Source organism: Pteropus medius, unplaced genomic scaffold, assembly GCF_902729225.1.
Source record: "Pteropus medius unplaced genomic scaffold, Ma_sr-lr_union100, whole genome shotgun sequence".
In the NCBI taxonomy this organism is placed as follows: domain Eukaryota; kingdom Metazoa; phylum Chordata; class Mammalia; order Chiroptera; family Pteropodidae; genus Pteropus; species Pteropus medius.
In genome coordinates this window covers 9,472,938-9,491,905 of record NW_024349801.1, presented here as the reverse complement: position 1 = coordinate 9,491,905, position 18,968 = coordinate 9,472,938, and the positions used below count along the sequence as shown (strand labels likewise).

At 41.7% G+C, this 18,968-nt stretch overlaps 1 pseudogene; it reads left to right on the top strand.

Annotated features, from left to right (window-relative positions):
- Positions 1–1,376: 1,376 nt before the first annotated feature.
- Positions 1,377–1,495, top strand: LOC120581077 (uncharacterized; annotated as a pseudogene).
- The last annotated feature ends 17,473 nt before the right edge of the window (positions 1,496–18,968 follow it).

The window sequence follows — 18,968 nt, the reverse complement described above, 5'->3', positions numbered from 1 at the left end:
TACTATATTAGTGCTATTATTAAATGCATATGCTTATATGCATTTCTGACAGAATAATCCAAAACTCTGAAAATGAAATTGGTTGTCTTTGGCTCTTTTATTTATAATCACTGACTACTCAGGGATTCTCAGAAATGCAGAAGTTTCTCAGAGCTGGCTGCCCACAATCATGTGCCTACCCTTCCATCTCATGAAGGTGGTTGATGACCTGGTGAGGGATTTCCCTGCCTTTGCATGTTAAAAGGTCTCCTCCAGCTCTGCTGAACAGAGCTTGGTGCCAGTGAAAGGGAATCGAGCTGTCAGGAGTTTCTATTTTCGTTCCTACCTACAGTCTTAGTAAGCCAACCCAAGTTCTTCCTCAACTGAGAAGAAAACCACCGTCAGACTCAACTGCTACATTGGTGGCATCCCGAGGCAGACGCTTGACTAGAACTCCTGGTTCCAGATTAAGAGACCCCAGACTCCACCTGGGCTCTCATTAATCAGTTACACCTTCCCCTGCACAAAAAGCAGGAAGGGGTTTTACTTTAGATTCAAATGGATCCAAGTTTGACCCAATTTTTTTACCCTCCTCTAGCAGAGTGCAAGCATAAAGATGAAAGCTTAAAGATATATAAAGAAAAACATAAAGATGAAAATAACAATTTCTTAGGCATGCTCTCAGCAACTAGAAAAACCCTTATTAACATTTTAGTCTTTTTGATTGTATCAATTTTTTAATACATTTGCCATTTATATTTGTGTAAAAGCCTACAAACTTTATAAAATTAATAGTGTCCTTAAATATTTGATTTTGCTTTTTCAGGAAAAGTATTTAGCTATCCTGAGTCTCAGTTTCCTTTGTCAAAGAAAGAAAGTGTGTGAGAGCAGGGGGATGCGGGAGAGAGAGAGAGAGAGAGAGAGAGAGAGAGAGAGAGAGAGAGAGAGAGAGTGAAGGAGTGAAGGAAGAAGGAAGGAAGGGAAGGAAGGAAGGAAGGAAGGAAGGGAAGGAAGGAAGGAAGGAAGGAGGAAGGAAGGAAGGAAGTCGAAGAAAGTTTGGTTGATTGAAGAAAAGAAAGAAAGAAAGAAAGAGAGAGAGGAGAGAGAGAGAGAGAGAGAAAGAAAGAAAGAAAGAAAGAAAGAAAGAAAGAAAGAAAGAAAGAAAGAAAGAAAGAAAAGAAGAAAGAGAGGGAGAAAGAGAGGGAGAAAGAGAGGGAGAAAGAGAGGGAGAAAGAAAGAAAGAGAGGGAGAAAGAAAGAAAGAGGGAGGGAGGACATTCATAAATGAGGAAATTCAGATGAAGTGTATGCAAACCTCTGTGTACTATTTTAGCCAACTTTCGATGATACTGTAATTATTTAAGAATAAAAATTTTTAAAGGAGCATTAATAATAACATCTCGGGGCCATGCCACCCTGAACAAGCCCAATCCCATCTGATCTCAGAAGCTAAGTGGGGTGAGGCCTGGTTAGTACTTGGACGGGAGACCACCTAGGAAGACCAGGTGCTGTAGGCGTAAAAAATAAAAAAAAATAAGGAATTGTTAGCTGTCAAGGTCCTTGCAATCTGTGAGGTCAACCAAGGGTTGCCTTGCTTAAAAAATAAATAAATAATAACATTATCTCAAAAGGTGCTTTGGGAAGGGTTAAATTGAATCATATATGTATAAGTGCCTAGCACAATGCTTGGCAGGTGGTTGACATTTAATAAATGTTGGCTAAATGCACTGAATTTGGCTAAATGAATTGTATGGATATCAAGGACTCAATAAATGTTATTTTAACTTTATTTTACACAAAGGATGATGTATATTACGTTCAAATGTCAGGAGAGAATTTTCCCCTCAAAGAGCTAGAATGATGTTGGCCCAAACAAGTGGGTTAATAACACTATGTATTTATGGAGTACCCAACCTTGAAGACGTCCCCAAACCTTTTCTTTTAAAGTCTGTTTATCTTTACATTTCGTGTAACTTGAGAAGGACACAGGGCACATTCCCATTTTTCACATGGGGAAACAGTGACACAAATGGTTAGCTGACATTCTGAGGTCTCATGGGCCATTTGAATAGGCCAAGGGGTGGACGCTTGTCTCTAACCACCCAGAGCCTTTTCCACTTGGCTGTCCCATCCCATCACGGACCTGAGGTGCCTATTTAAAATTCAGAGTTCCCCTGAGGGCATTATAGGGAACAGATGTGAGTACTGGGGAGCACTTAAACTCTATTTTCTCAGAGAACATTTAAATGCTCTTGGAAAATGTATACGAAGTATGCTAAATGAAAAGCCAGAAGAAAATATTTAAGGACATTTTTAATTTTATAAAGTGTGATTCTGGACTTTTATACAAATATGAATGGACACATGTATTTATGTATGCCTCAAAAATGTATGCAAACAAAAAGACCAAAATGTTCATAAGGATTTTTCTAGTTGTTGAGAGTATGTCCGAGTGATTATTATTTTCATCTTAATGTTTTTCTAAATTTCATAGATTTTCTCTAATGTACTACTTTTACGGGTAAAATAAATTAAATAATAAAAATACTAAATAATATAAGAAATTAACAAGTAACTGTGGTTTATTGTCTCCTTTCAAAATTAGTTATGATTACCTCTTTGCATAATTAGTTTACTGGAGATAATAAAAAAAATAGACCTAGGAAAAGAAGAAATGGCAATTGATTACCCTGAGCCATATCCCTCTGGCTAGAAAGGATGCAAAAGCCAGCCAAATGCTATGTCTGTAAGGAAACAGCACTAGGTGTAGACGGGTTCACGGAAAAAGAAACCAGGGGTTTGCCCGAGACTTGACCCAGCCATACTTAGCCATAGATTTTGTATAAAGTCACAATTTCCCAAATTATTTTCCTAAAATTCCTGTGTCATTCAATGTTTGGGGCAACAGAGGAAAGCACATAGTTTAAACGCTCTAGATGAAAATGCCTCAAGGAGACATTTTAATTCTATTCCTATAGAGATATTACAACCACACCCTGGCCCGACCAGGATTCCCCAACGGCAAAAAACTAAATAAAAGGCAGGCAGTGGAGTTGGGGAGAAACAGCCCCCATCTGCTGCTTCCCTTTCCTCTAAACCATCAGTCCCCAACTATTTTGGCACCAGGGACCACAGATGCCCCTATGAGAATCTAAAGCCTGATGATCTGAGGTGGAGGCTGAGGCGGTGATGCTAGTGCTGGGGAGCGGCTGCAAATACAGATGAAGCTTCGCTTGCACGCCCACCGCTCACCTCCGGCTGTGTGGCCTGGTTCCTAACAGGATAGGAACCAGTACAAATCCGCAGTCTTGGGTTCGGGGACCCCTGCTTTAAAAGGGTTCTGAGACTCATTTCATGAATTAAGAAATCTTTACATCCGGTTAAGGATAAGAAAAACAAGCACTGGTGGGATCTAGGAGGTGTGATATCCTGTCTTAATTTTTAAGTGCTGTATGCCCTGCAAATCAGGGCTTGGATGGGCCGGAGCCCATGCAGAGACCCCTAAGGGAGGTGTCCTAGCAGAGGGTGCCAAGTACAGTACAGGATGCTCAGTGTAATTTAAATTTCAGCTAAACAATGGAAAATTATTAGTATAAGTAGGTCCCAATATTGCCTGGAACCTAGTTATACTAAAATATATATCTGTCATTTATCTGAAATTCAAATTGAACTGGTTGTCTTGTGATTTTATTTGTAATCTATTAAACCTACCTCAACAGCACAGAGAGAAGCATCTTGGCTCCCTAGTCTCTTTCTCCAGCCCTGGTTTCTCCGATTCCTTGGAAGGAGTGTGAGTAGAAACAGGCCCGACTGGTTTGAGAGGAGGGAGGAGGTTCTGGACAAATGAAAGCCCAACCGCCATATTCTGCAGGGTCACCTACAGCAGCGCCCCCCTGAGCCACCTTGACACAAGTTTTTTGAGCGAATAAGAGAGTTGAGACTTTGGATCAGAGTATCACTGAATAAAGAGAAGAGAAACCAATGTGCAGCGGAGAGAAGCCTGTGCATTTCGGGTGCAGTTTATTTCAGCTCAGATCACTAAATCCGATAGATTTTCAATTGCTCAGTAGCCAAATCGAGTGTACTCTACTCTAGAGAAAAGCCAGAAATTTTCCGGCTTCCATAAACTCAGACAAGCTTTAACGAGTGAGAAACAGCTGAAGTAAAGTGTCCTAATCAATTATTAGGAGAAATGGGAGGTCTCTCCCTCGTGTTCTCTCAGGCTTCTAATAGAAGTTGAATGGTAATTGTGTGAGGAGTTGGGAATATCCTTTCGTCTCCTGAAATAGCCTTCTGTTGGGCGTGATAATAGAGTGTGTATAATGAACTGCTCGTGAGCGTGTGTGTGTGCGTGCACGCGCACATGTGTGTAGCGCCCAGGCCTAGAAGATGGACAAAAATAACACAAAAGAATTACTTAGGGCTTCAGATGTCTTTGAAGAAGCATATGGATCTTGTCTCGCTGTCCCCAAGTGGCCAACATATCCATGTGGTCAGTACCAGCTTTGCACAGTTAAAATAAAGAAAACAAATATCCAAATATCCAATATCATCGCTGGGAGCTAGCCTCTGGGTCTTTGCCGACATCTGAACTGCTTCACATAACCTCCTGGCCTCTAAAAATAGATATTCTGTGGTACATATAATTTTTATAAGATGACTAATGCAGGAATGCCCTTTGGGATAACTTAGTGTCTTAGTTTCTTTCTTTTCTCTCTATATTTATCTTCTCTTCACTGGCCTCTTTGTATAAAAGTTAGACTGTAGCCACGGACCAAGAACGTTAGCCAAAAAATAATTATCTATTCCTCAAAGGCTTGTCATTTTTATTAACAGAAGAAAAGTTAATACTTTTAAAAGGAGATAGAGTGATAGCCTTAGACGTGTATTTTGTTGTCTCTAAATATCACTTCCAGTCAGAAGGGGTTTCCAGCTACCCCACTGTTTCTCTGTTTCATATGCAACTGATTCAAAAGCAGAAGGTAAATTTATGGACTCTAAAACATTTCTTATATTAAAACTTGTGGCTCTAAACCCCAATTATAGGGTGCTGTGGTTGTTCACGAGCACCGAAACCTTAGTCTGAATTTTACTCATCTTCTCTGGAGAGAGAGAGATAGAGAGATAGAGAGAGACAGAGAGAGAGAAAGGGAAATGAGAAAAGACGTGGACATCTGCTCAAATCATCTTCGGTGTCCGTTTAGCGCATAACCCGATCTTTTGTCTGGAGGTGAGGATTCTAGAAACAGAAGAAGATCCGCTGGGGCGAAAAGTAACAGTGATCCATTCCTCACTCCCTGTCACCTTTATTTCAACGGGCATGCAGCTCCAGTGACCTCTGTACAACCTCCCAGCGATTAACTCCACTCCCGAGGATGTGGAGAAATGAATTTTCTTATCCAGCGGTGTCCTCCCTTCGGAAATAGCATTCTCCCTCCTCCCTTGCCATCAAAACAATAACTGCTAAACTCAGTGCACTAAACAAGGCCACCAAGATCCCCCTACACCCTCCCTGGGTGAGAGCACAGCAGGAAGGGAGCAGGGGTGAGGAGACAGATAGGGCTGGGACGGAGCATGGGAAACCCATGCCCTCTGCTTCCCGCTCTCCCTCACGGCTCACCTGGAGTCTTCACTGCCACCATCTTTGCAAGCTAATCTTATGAGATCTCTTTGCCGTCAAGTAATATTTTAAATTACAATCTCTCCCGAGGAAGAGATCAGAATCTATTTGGGTAGGTGACTGGCCGAAAGTTGACTATTTAGATATATAGCTTGCGGACAGACATGATTTGATTCCTAACCTTTGAAGTTGCATGTCAGTTTGTTTTACGTCTCCCAATGAAAACAGAATCCCAATGCCATTTTTTTTTCTTTTAATTAAAATAAAGTGCCATGCACACCTCTGATCCTCCTTTTTCCCGAGTCTCCCTTATCTCGGCACATTACCATGTGGATTTGCTCTTGTGACCAAAGAAGTCAGGCCATTTGGGCACGTGGATTTAAGAGACTGCGTTTCACTCTACAAAAGTGCTAGAAAGGTGCCTAGGAATGAAATGCCACATATCCATTTGGGTTTTGATATTAGATGCAATATCCTTTATCCCCAAGATCTGTGATTCACAGAATACTGCCAATAGCATCCATCTTAAACACTAGTGTAGTGACCAGCTGTCACCCACTTTTCAGAGTATGGTCTATAAGGCGCCTAGACCTAGCAGAAAAGCAAAGGGGCTTTGAAAAGTAACATCCAACATTTGAGCCTAGATTCTTCCATGGACAGGGGGCTAGACTATTCATCTCTCCACACCTCAATTTTCATCTTCTCATTCACTGGTGATGACAATGACAATGACAATGACAAAAATACCACCTGCTTCACAAGCTTGCCGTGAGGATTAGATGAATTATCCTTAGGGAACTTCCACTCTTGCTTCAAAGAAGGGCTCTGCAACTCCAGTAAACAGTCTTCAAACCTCAGGGGCTTTAACCGTCAGAAGTTTATTTCTCATTAACATTAAATTTCTAATACAAATGTGCAGGGGCAGGTTTTCAGATCACACAGTTATTCGAGACTGGCTGTTGGCACTGCCATCGTTGCTGGTATCACCTTCTCAACACATGGCTTCCTGGTTTGCCACAGCATTAGACAGGAGCTTAGACAATCCTGCCCTAACTCTTAAATGCTTCTGCCCAGAAATGGCCCTAGTCACTTCTGCTCATATTTTATTGGTCATATTTTATTGCCTAACATCAAGGGGTGTGTGGAAATACCCTTAGGTCCAGGAACAGAAGAAGCACTGGGAACATTAGTGAGTGTTAATAATGTTTCTCCCACATCTACTTATGTGTTTTTCATAAAGGATTGGAGACAGCATCAATCCCTGCTTCTTCAGTTCAGCTACAGTCCTGTATGAGACCTTACTGGGGATCATTAAGATAATAAATGGAGGCAAGAATAGGATTATGTGTTCATTATCCACTTAGATGCCTTTATCCCACAGTTGACTATTTCCAGAATCAGGAGCAGGTTCAATTCACTGTTAGTTTGACACGCTCGGTAGACAATAGTTGCTCAATAAAGACTAGAGAAATAGGGGAGAGAGGGAGGGAAGGAGGGAGGGAGAGAGAGAGGAGAGAGAAAACAGAAAAGTAAATAGAATCCCCTTCGAAGCTATGACAACTCTGGCTTGATACTCAACACTATGTAGGGAAGCTCTTATCAACATTGCCTTGAGTAGGCGATACACTTTTATAAAACTTTGGCCCAGGCAGAGTCTAAGAAAGTGTAGAGCATGAAATGCACTGCCAGTTTCTGCCACTCAGGAACAATAGTAACAAAAGGCACATATTTCATGATATGGATGGGGAGAGCTTCTCTGTGCATTCCAGACTTAGATACATGAAGCAGGCATCTATCCACATGGGCGAGAGAGAGAGAGAGAGAGAGGGAGAGAGAGAGAGAGAGAGAGAGAGAGAGAGAGTGTGTGTGTGTGTGTGTGTGTAAGATGTGCATGTATCCAGAGGTTCATGTAGATGTGCATGTATCCAGAGGTTCACCATGTCTGCACAGCCATAAGATCCTGGGAGGACCATGCTCTCAACCTGCCACATCAGCACATTTTATTGAATAATAAAGTGGGTCATTTGATGAATCTATTCTCAGGTCAAATCTGCTTTTCACAGAGCACACATGCTCAGACATGCTGTTTCAACTGTGAAGTTGCCTGGCTTTCCATTATGAGGTTGCGCTAATGGGTACATCCGAATACACACTGATACCTGATAACATCAGTAGCAGTAGCAGCTTCTACTCTTCATTGAGTATTTACTATGTCAGGTATTTTGATGAGTGTTTTATAATCAAACTCACGCTTACTTCTCACAAGATTTCTAGAAGTAATGCACTATGGAAAGCCACTTTATAGCTGGGACACCAGAACTTGGAAAGGTCAAGTGGCATGTCCAAGGCCACACAGCCAGAAGTTGGTGGAGCTGGCCTACAAGTCTGACTCCAAAGCCAGACCCATTGTCTTTATGTACCTGACCAAACCTGACCACAGCAGGATGTCACTCCGGTGTGGATTTTGTTCCGTAGCTCTCTGAACTCCATCATTTTTTTTTTCAACTAGGAATAGGTTGTTGTTTGTAGCACATGGACTTGAGAACAGATGGCCCCTAGAAATTCTTCAGATTCCATGAGATCTGCCACCTTGAAATGTCAAAGCAGCAAAATTCAAACCCAGGGGCTCTGGGTGCCAGGGAGACAGCTGGCACATTTTTTACCCCACCAGATGAAGCCAGAGATGGAATGTGAAACCTCTGAACCTAAGACTAGCAGTCACCATTGATTGAGCACCTTCTGAATTCCAGGCCTGATGTATCCATCTAAGTGCATACTCTCTTACCCATTTCACAGATGAGTGAACTGAATCCCCAGAAGATAAAACAACTTTGGCCAACAATTATAACCTTCAAAGTCAGAATTTGCTAGTAAGTCCTGCTAGAAAGTGAATACTATATCTTTACTCATAAGTCCTGCTAGAAAGTGAATACTATATCTTTACTCAGAAGGCATTACTTTTCCTTTTCCAATTCAAAGAAAATTTCAAAAGAGTGCAAAGAATAATCACTCTAGTAAATATTGAAATTTATTGAAATTTATCATAAATACAATAAGAGTTCTGTCCTATTATAAGAATCAAAAAATAAACCAATGAAGTGAAACACTCTTGAAACAGATTATTTCTCTCTCTCTCTTTCTCTCTCTCTCTCTCTCTCTTTCTTTCTCTGTCTCTGTGTGTGTGTGTACAAAGTTAAAGCCCCAATAAAGATGCATCAAAACCAATGAAGAAATGAAGATTCTTTTGACAAATGCTGTTAACATCGCTTATTTATGAAAAAAGTCAAGTCAGTATCTCATATCAAATACCAAAATAAATACCAGACGGATTGAAGATTTAAAAGTCAGATATCAAAATCATAAAAGTGAAATAAATATGGGTAAAAAGTTAACTGACGTAGATGGGGAAAATCTTTCTAATCATAAAAGTAAAGAAAAAGTATGTTGTTTGAATACAATACACATAATGTACATGTAAAAATATAAATATAATTAAAAGGTAAGAGATAAACATGGAAAAAAATTTTTCCACAAACATGACCAAGGGTTAACATACAATATATAATGCAAAAAAAGATAGGAGGGAAGGAAAAGAACAGACATTTTATAGGAAGAATAAAAAAATGACTATAAATAAAAATAGGGAAAAGTATTTGAGAGTAAACAAGGATATAAATACAAGATATCGTATATTATTTATAAATATATTATCTATTATATGTAATATGATAGTAAAGCAATAAGATATTATTTTGCTTTACTATCAAAGAAAGTTCTAGAAAATGATCTGATACGGGAGTTACAGTGAGCCTGGCTGTCTCTGATAGTGTCTGTAGTGGTACAAACTGGTTCAATAATTCTGGAAAGCAATTGTATTTTATGTATTGAATTGTCGAATTATAGTTTAACAAATAATTCCACCCATTAGCATTTATACTAAAGAAAGAATCAGAGGTTCCAATAAAGGTTCACATGTGGGGATGTTCAGCACAATGTCACCTCTAGTAGGAAAAATAGAAGCAACCTGACTATTCAATAGTAGTTTGATGATTATTTTATTCAAAAAGTATATATAATATTCAGCAGGCTTCTAAAAATCATTTTTGGACAAAGTTGATTACTCGTAGCCTAGTTCTAAATGGAAAAATACAAGATGCATACCTGTATAAATGCCACATGATTGTAATTATATAAACACTCTAAAATATATATGCATAGAAAATCGACTACAACAACATTCTCTAAAATGATAACAGTGATTTTTCTCTGATGAGATTAAGTGAGTTTTGGTTTCTCATTTTTCTTTTTTTCCCTAAGTATTAGACTATATTACTTCTATAATAAAAAATGTTTTTTAAGCAAACATGACTAGACTAGTTTCTCCTGAAACCCACTGCTGGGAGATGTTTCAATTGTAAGGCTGTTCCTGCTAAAGGGAGGAATCGAGATTGAAGTCCTAGAGTCATTGCCAAAAGGATTCCCAAGAGGTCACTTGCTGTCCCCGGGCATACGGAACACTGGAGGATGTTCAGAAATGGGATGGAGTTATCAGACAGTTTAAGTGATGGAGATAGCGAGGAAAAGCTGACCACCCGGATGGTACACAGCATGTCCTTGTAACCCCCAGAAAAGCCATCTCTAGATAGCTCTCCATTAACGCTCCAGAGGTCTGCTTCACTGGAGACCCTGCTCTAGCCTCACTGGCTGCCGACACAGTCATGATAACCAAATAATCCTGACACTATCGATCCACCAACCACCCGGCCTCACCATGAAATCAGCTGCTCTGAGTACACGCACTAAAGGACCTGCTGGCCTCCTAAAGAGAAAACCGGCTGGAGGACCAGCTCCCGCGAGGTTCCTTGTCCCATCCCCATCACCACCTGCCCCTCTTCAGTAGATGCCTGTCTGCTGCCCACAGTGAACTCACTGCGGGCCGCCACGGGAAGCCATGCCACCTTGCTGGTGTCTGCTTCCCTGTGTGTGCCACGGAGATGATAATATGGCCTGCTCAAGGTCCGACAAGGTAGATGATATATGTGTACTTTTTCACTGACCAGGCCGGAAAGAAACGAATCTGCATTTAACTTTGGGCAGCAGGACGTATCACCTTCTGTTGCATGTAAGGGAAGGGCGGCTGTCGCAGGGTGGATGGGAGAAGGAGCTGGTCCATGAAAGGGTTTAGCAGTGTCTGCCACAGCACATGATCAAGCTTGACTACTACTACTACTACTGCTACTACTACTATTACTACTACCACCACCACTAAGACTGGTAGCAGTAGTACTAGTACTACCAGTAGTATTATTACCACCACTACTATCGCTATTCCTATTAACTATTAATGTCACTGCTACTACTACTACTTTTAGTGCTGTTACCACTAATACTATTACTACTGCTGCTGCTACTCTAATAACTACCATTAGCACTATTACTATTCCTCTGTTACTGTTACTGTTACTACTACCACTATTACTGCTACTGCTACTGCTATTGTGCCTTCAAGAAGCTCCTGTCCATTTACAGCAACCACACATTCCGAAATTAGGGAAAATCCCGATTTGAATTACTGTCTCCTCATCTCCAACAGTTCTTTCACAAATGTCAGACAATGGACCTGCTGGTGAGGAAAATATTTGTGCTCATAGTCCACATTGTTGTGGGGTGAAGCAGTAACACCGAGGGCTGACAGGAGGTCTCGTCAGGTCCCGGTAGAGACTCCATACCATCATTACACGCCCCACCCCCAAATGCTGCCACACAGGAATCGTTCTTCATGGCTGAGGAAACGCGGTGGCTTGGAGTGATGCGGTGATAGGCCCATGTTCACACAGCAGGTGAAAGGCAGGGCCCAAATTCAAATGTAGCCCAACCAGGGCCCCTGCTGTCAGCTAAGCTACTAGGGTTTTATATGATTATAAAAGAAATTCAGGTGCCGGCATTTGCCAGAGACCTGATAGCATGAGATGAGTTTTGGAATAAGAAGCTGAGTTGGTTCATCCCAGCTCTCCTCACGGCAGGCACTGTAGTCTTTTGGTGACAGCTTCCTCCACCTACTCACGAGCATTCATACAAGTTGAGCCCAGCAAGTCTAGCTGTGCAGGAGCGCGGCTAAAGAGGGACAGCAACTGGGCCCTCAGTATGCTGAGGAAGTGGAAAGGCCAGGCCAGCAATGCGACGCTGATGTCGGTAGCCAGGAAGGCAAACAGGAAAGCGGGTTCCTGGGCCTGCGGGGGCCTCTTGCTAGCTGGGCCTGGTGTCCCTGAAGCCCCCCTGGTGTGTTATTTTTGGACCGGGCCACGTGATGAGTAAGCGCCTGTTGGATTAGATAGAGTCAAGGACAGCTTCCAGACTGGTGTCTCCCATGCAGCTCGGGTCAGTGGCTCCAGGGATGAGGACTATGGCAAGGTTCCAAATGACACCACCCCCACCCACAGAGCTCCCCGAGGCCCCTGGATAACAAAGGGAAGCAATGAGCAAAAGAGAGAACTGCTCTTCCCCGCCCCCCAACCCAAACTCCCCACGCCGCACACCCAGGGGCCTGATCTGATGGCAGGGGCAAAGCTGCTCTGGGCCTGGGTGATCTTGCAAGCTTGGACTTTCTGGGGCCCACACTCTAAGGGGTCAACTGGGTTTCCTGGGTTGGGAGAGATTAGCTTCCTTCCCCTTTGGGCCTCACACCTCAACCCTGTAGCAATTCACAGCACTGTCCCTGGCCTTGGTTGATTCCCAGCGACCATGACAAGCAGATCGTGATAGACTTTAAGGGAGGAATGTCAGTGGTTGATTTTCACATAATTTAGACTCTGAGTGGCCTAAACTGAAAGAACGTCTCCTATAATAGAAATTATCCCATCGTGTGACATATCAGCACTGAGTATGTGTGTCTGTGTGTGTGCACATGCAGTTGTGTTTTGTCTCCATCTCTCACAACCACACAAGCAATAAAAATCTGAAAATGTTTAAGATTTTTAAAACATAAGAACCATGTCATTAGGAATTTTGCACTTCACCGGACAAAGTTTCTCAGGTGATAACATCATGACCAGCGACAACAGTAAAAAAAGAAGATTCTTTTGGGGCTTGAAAAGTACAAGAGACAAAGGTAGTTTCCGCCCATACTACCCGTGTCTGTCAATATTATTCCTCAGTGTCTTGTAGACAGGAAAGAGTGGAAACGGAATGTGTTTGAGGGCCACAGAGAATTGGGGTCCGATTCTGGCACCACTATGTGCAAGTGACATCACCTGGTCAAGTCGCCTTCTCAATTCCTGCTTTCCTCATGTATAGAATGAGAATAGTACCTATACTGAAGGCCTGATGCTAAGATTACACGGGCTGTGTATACAAAATGTTTATGACACACAGTGGGTGCTCAACCAATGTTTGGATGTGCTCAAGACGGCAGCCCTTCTCACTTTTCTGTAACTTCCTTCTCCCATCTTTTCATAACTTCCTGCAGGCAGGAGAGGAGAACACAGACACTAAGCAGTGCTCCTCTATCTAAATGTTCCATCTTCTGGGATGTCACGATATGGTGCTCCTCAAATAGGCCAAGTTTCAATGCCAAGTGTTCAGCAGAGCAATTTCTAGGCTTTTTTTATACCAACATATGGAGCGATGTGCCAAGGCCCTCTATCATAGGAATCTTAGACTAAAAGATGGAAAAAAGTCTATAAAGATAAGTTTTTAAAAGCTGCATAGAAGGCAGTAAGATGTGGCCAACCATGGGGAAAAAATGAGCTTGGATATGGAATAGAACATATGCAATAATAAGAGGAATAACTTCAATGCTGTCAATACAGTAGGCACTATCTACATATGGCTATTTTAATTTAAATTGACCCAAATTAAAAATGTAGTTTCCCTGTCACACTAGCCTTATTTCAAGTGCTCAATAGTCATACATAGCTGGTGGCTATCACACTGGACTGACAGCTCAGATATACAAAATATTCACCATTAGAGAAAGTTCTATCAGACAGTACTGACTTACAGATTAAGAAATTCTGAGTGATTTCAAAATGTTCTTTTCCTAAATATTCCATCGTTATTTTTTCCTATAAAAATTTAAATATCAATAGGCAAAAAATAATTAAAATACTGTTTTATTTTACATATTAATGTTATACATTAAAGATATTTGAAAATTGATCAATATTATATCACCATTACCTAAAAATGGCAAACCTGAAATTACAGAAAGAGGTGCTAACCTGATAACGCCAAATAGGGAGAGACTGATCCTGTTTGGCTTTGGCTGAGGTAAGTCCCGAAAGGTTCAAGGCTGTTCTGTATGAGGTCAAGAGCTCAAACAATCTTGGGCCAGGGACCTCTGGCTCCCTCAGAGCAGGACAGTGTCCGTCCTTTATCACGTCCCAAAAGGTCATTTGGAATACATTTCTGTTGTTTGTTTGTTTTCCTTCTCAGTTCCCAGAATATTAAATAGACTTTCTTTCAATGGTTTTAAATTTCATCCTTAAAATGTGGTGGGGGTGGGGAGGGAAAGGCTGGTAAGAGAAGGGACTACAGAACAGACATTACAAAGTATATCAGAAAATTCAGAAAAATGGTGGACCTCAAATGCTAGCAAATCAAACTTGGAGAATAGATATATTTGGTTAGAGAGAGAGAATGCAAAATTAGACCATCTGCAGAATTTACGAGGCCTACTGCAAAATGACAGTTCAGGACCCCTTGTTCAAAAATTCTCAGTCGTTTCAAGAAAGGGACAACATAGCATTAAACCAAGTGCGGGGCCTTCTGAGCACGAGGCCCTGGATGGTTGCGAACATCACATGCCCATGCAGCTGACCTTAAGGCAAAATTGTAATTTGTCATCAACCACTGGGAAAAAAGGAATTCCAAAATCTACCGGTAATTTATAGATATTATATGTATAATATATATAACACATAATATTTACAATAGCTTAAAATATATTACATAGTGTATATATATATATATGTGTGTGTGTGTGTGTGTGTATGTATATATATCTGTATATAGAGATATTATATATAATATCTACTAATATCATCAAAGGGTTAAGAAGACTGGACAGACTCTAAAACTTGATTTCCAGGGGTGAGGGGTGGGCGTGGGAAGATAAACAAAAAGTCCTAATGCAGGGCTGTGACACCTTATTATGGGATAATTTGAAACACCTTAATTTAATGTTATTGCTCAGTAACACAGATGAGAATCAAAATCAACCAGAGAATAATTTTTCTTCTCAGAGTGGGATGTTATGGATTCAATCCTAAACCTCACTTAGAGAATAAGCCTTTCAATCATGTACCATCATTTATACCAGTTTCTGTATGGAATGGGGCAACTTGGGATGAGAGAAGAACTAGAAAATTGTGGCACGTTTGAAAAATGCAGGAAGTAATAAAATTGTTTTTTAAGGTTCCCAGTAGGGGAGTCTATCTTTATGGAAGCTTCTAAAAGTTCAAACTTTTCCATTTCATGTAAGACCATGATGGTCTTAAGAGAAACAGCTTGTTTTACATGAGGACACATTAATTTTTACAAGCCCTAGAAGAAGTTGGCCATGAACTTTATCTTTTATATTTTATTGCTGGCTTCAGGCAGCAACATCATGCGGTCAAGAGTAAGGCGGGGAATTGGGGGCTGGCCCTAAAGGTAACACCAGCACGGTTATGAAATGAAACAAATATTGTCGAATGTGGGAAGGGGAATGAGATCTCGTCAGGAACACACGCTGCTCCAAATCCTGCCTTTACTTCTTGCCAGCTGCGGGACCTTGGGCAAGTGCTCTTCTGCCTCAGTTTCCTCCTCTGTAAAGGAGGGAGATAAGAGTACCTGCCTCGTGTGCACATATGTGGACTAAAGAGAAAAGGCACGTACAGATCTTAACCTGCCAACTGACCATTATTACTATTATGGGAAGTTACAGTAGTGGGGGTGGACTTCCCAATATATTTATGAACTGGAAACTAAGGAGGAACTCATATACAGAGAACGTAATTTTCTAAGCCCAAATATTGGGACATGTGATTTCACAGCCACAAGTTTACTTATGGGGGCAATGATATAGAGACATCTAACTCATGTCTATGTTGGGGAATGTAGGGCCTATGGCTAGGTAAGACGTGGGTATCAGTCTAAGTTTTTTCTTTGAAAGGCTCCTTTCTAAAATAAGGTATATCTAGTACTATGGGTGAAGGAAGGAAATAAATAGTGAAGAGAGACCTGGAGACTCAGAAGCATCCTTCACACACACACAGACACACACACACAAAATGACTTGATCTTGAAATTATACTTTAAAATATTTTTGTGAAAAACTCCTAAAAATTAAATCAATGTTAAAGCAAATGAAATACCATATCCTACATATTGCTGTACAGATGCAAAAAATAGCTCTCTCTGGAACTGATGTAAGCCAGTGTCCTGTGAAAGAATATTTCAGATCCGACAGATCTGCCTTGGATCCCAAGCAGTTCAGTTGCTCTTGTCCTAAAGACCAGTGTTTTGCATCTGCTTTATATATAAGGCACCATAGAGCATAAATACGAGAAATCATATAAAAGTCAGGCTGGTACTGGATGTTTGCCCAACTAATCCCTTTTCCCCTCTATCTCCTCTATCCCAGTTTAGACTCATTGTTTTCATCTGCAGATCGTATTTGTGTGTGTTATACACACACACACACACACACGCGCGCGCACACACACATATTAGCATATATAGTATAAGTAACTGTTTCCTAAATACATTCCTAACACATAGACTCAGGAAAGGTACGTGTTCACAAAAAGCTGAGATCAGTTGCTTTAATAAACATATCATGGATTTGATATAGTGGTTGTTTTCTTTTTTAGACTTGATTTATCTGTCACTTTCCTTCCAAATTTGATTTATTGGTCAATTTCTTTTCAGGGTTTGATTTATTGGCCAATTTCTCTTCAAGATTTGATTAAAACACATTACATAAGTCTTTTCAGATCTATTTCTAAATATCATATATATTTCTAAGTATGGATGTTTAGAGTCTTTATTCATAAATGTTCTTGATTGATGCCTGTTTTTTTATTAGTTTTTTTTTTCAACTCTAGGTAGTCATTTATTCTGTAATCAGAATTAGCATAAACAGACCATAAAGTCCAATTGTGTAATGAATTACTCATATCTCAGATTCAGAGAGAAAAGAAGCTTAAGATATAACAAGGTAAAAGCAGCTCTTTGGGGGGTCGGGGGAGCCTGTTGGTTGGTTTCGATCTCTGGATTTATAGAAGCATTACAAAACTCTTCCACTAAAAAGGCTTCTAGCAAAACAACTCCAGTGGCCATTAACTAGTGTGTGGCTACATGAATGACCTTCAAGATGGAGAGTCTTCTATCATTTCGGACATTTTATTTTAATGGACTCATGATGTTCTGTTCTTTGTCTTCTCTTTGGCACTTTTCTACAGACTCCCAGAGGAGCCGATGCCTTGGTGCCCTGCTCACCAGACTCACGGACTCACGACAAGACAGCCCAGCAGGACCCTGGGATGCTGGGTGCCCCAGGAAAGGTGACCCATACCCCAGATGTTAGGCTGCAGCATGGCAGAATGGGAAAGTCTAGAGCCTCACGTCTGTCTTTCTGCCCATGCCCTTTAAACTTCTTTGGATAAAAAGGTTGTTTGCTAACTAGTTACCAGAGTGTGCCTCTGGAATGGTGGCATTTGGGCTGATTTGATTGGCCATCTACAGTAACAAGTATTACTGTTCAGAAAATAAATATCCTCTACCCAACACACAAAGTAGTCTCTTTTTTTTTTTTTTTTACAGTCTTCTAGTCTAGGTTTTTTATCTGTAAAATGAGAGTGGTGTTACCTTCTTTAGAAAGTGGTTTTAAGGATTAAATGAGCTAATGTGTGCAAAGTACTGAACCCGGTGCTGGGAGGTGGTAGCTGCTGTGGTCGATTTCAAAGGATGAAGACTATTAACAAGAACAACCAAAAGTGCATTTGTGGCATTGACAAGGCAGTCGTGGTGTGCCAAGGAAAGCACCAGTGCCTGATGCTGCATCAGCTCATCGAGCAGAACACCTCCACGAGAACAACACTCTAGAGAACCCCCAACCCCCATTTATAGCTGTGCAAGCTGAGACGAGGTCAGCTGGCATTGGCAGAGCCACACTCTACCCCAGCCCAGGGCCGGACCGCTCCTCAGTGCAGCCTTCTCCACTATAAGAAAGCCACGAGATACTGTCTGGGAACGCATGTTGGAGCTCCGAGTTACTCTAGAGCTCAGGCCATCATGTCAAATTCAAGGTGAGGAATGTGTGTCCTTATAGCCAAGGACTGAACTTAACTGATTCTTCGCCTGGCCCTTAACATGGCCAGTGAGGCCCAGCTTCGATCATCCTGGCTACCTCCCCAGCACAGAAAGCTCCCTTTCTGGTCAACACTCCTCTGAAAATGATCCCTTTGGTTCTATTCGGCTGTCTGAAGCCTAACACCAATGTGAGTCATCTTGCAGCATCTGAAAAAGGACCATGGAGAAGTCTTGGCAGGTTGCCTCCCCTGAGCAGCCCTGATTCCCACCAACTCAGCGAGTTAGAGACCACCACCCTCTGTACTCCGAAGCTATGGAGAAAACGTCATTCCCATGGCAGCACCTTATAAAGCAATGACAAAAAATCAAGGAGAACCCCAAGAACAGCTAGAAGAAAAGAAAGCTCATACATGGTTCTATTTCAAGAGCATAACCTGAAACTAGCTGAGTCCCTGCTCACAGGCGATCTGTCCGCCCTGGGTGGCAGCATATGCCAAGGGTGGGGGAGCCCCTTCCATCACTGATGCTCAGCCTCCCTCTCTCCATTCCAGCCACTCTAACTTTCTTACGCACATGCTGTTCCCCGCAAACGCTGAAACCTCACAAGAATAGGGGCTGAGAGCTCTGCTGCTCACCACTGTATCTGCAGAGCCCAGCACTCTGCCTGGCATTTGACAACCAAGCTGGCTCAACGGGTGGGGAACCATTAATCATAGTTAACTTTAATGTTATGACCAAAGACCTGGTGTGGAGGGAGGATAGGAAAGTGATTGCAAAGATTTGCTGGGAGGATAGGAAAGAAGAGAGAAGCGGGAGACGATTCTATTCCTGCATAAAGATTAGAGGAAAGGAGGGAGAGAGAGAAATTGGGGGAGAAAGAGAGATAGACATCAGTTCTCTGCTCACCGTGCTTTGCACCTGGGGCTCCTGCTCCCCTTTCAGCTCTGGGTCAGCTAGTGACCCATCGCTCTCTGACTCTTCCAACCAATAAACTCTGTGAGCCCTCACTCTGAGACAGCTCGCCAAGTGTCCCATGAAGATGGACACTTTCTGGACTACAAGAAGCTAGCAGAACA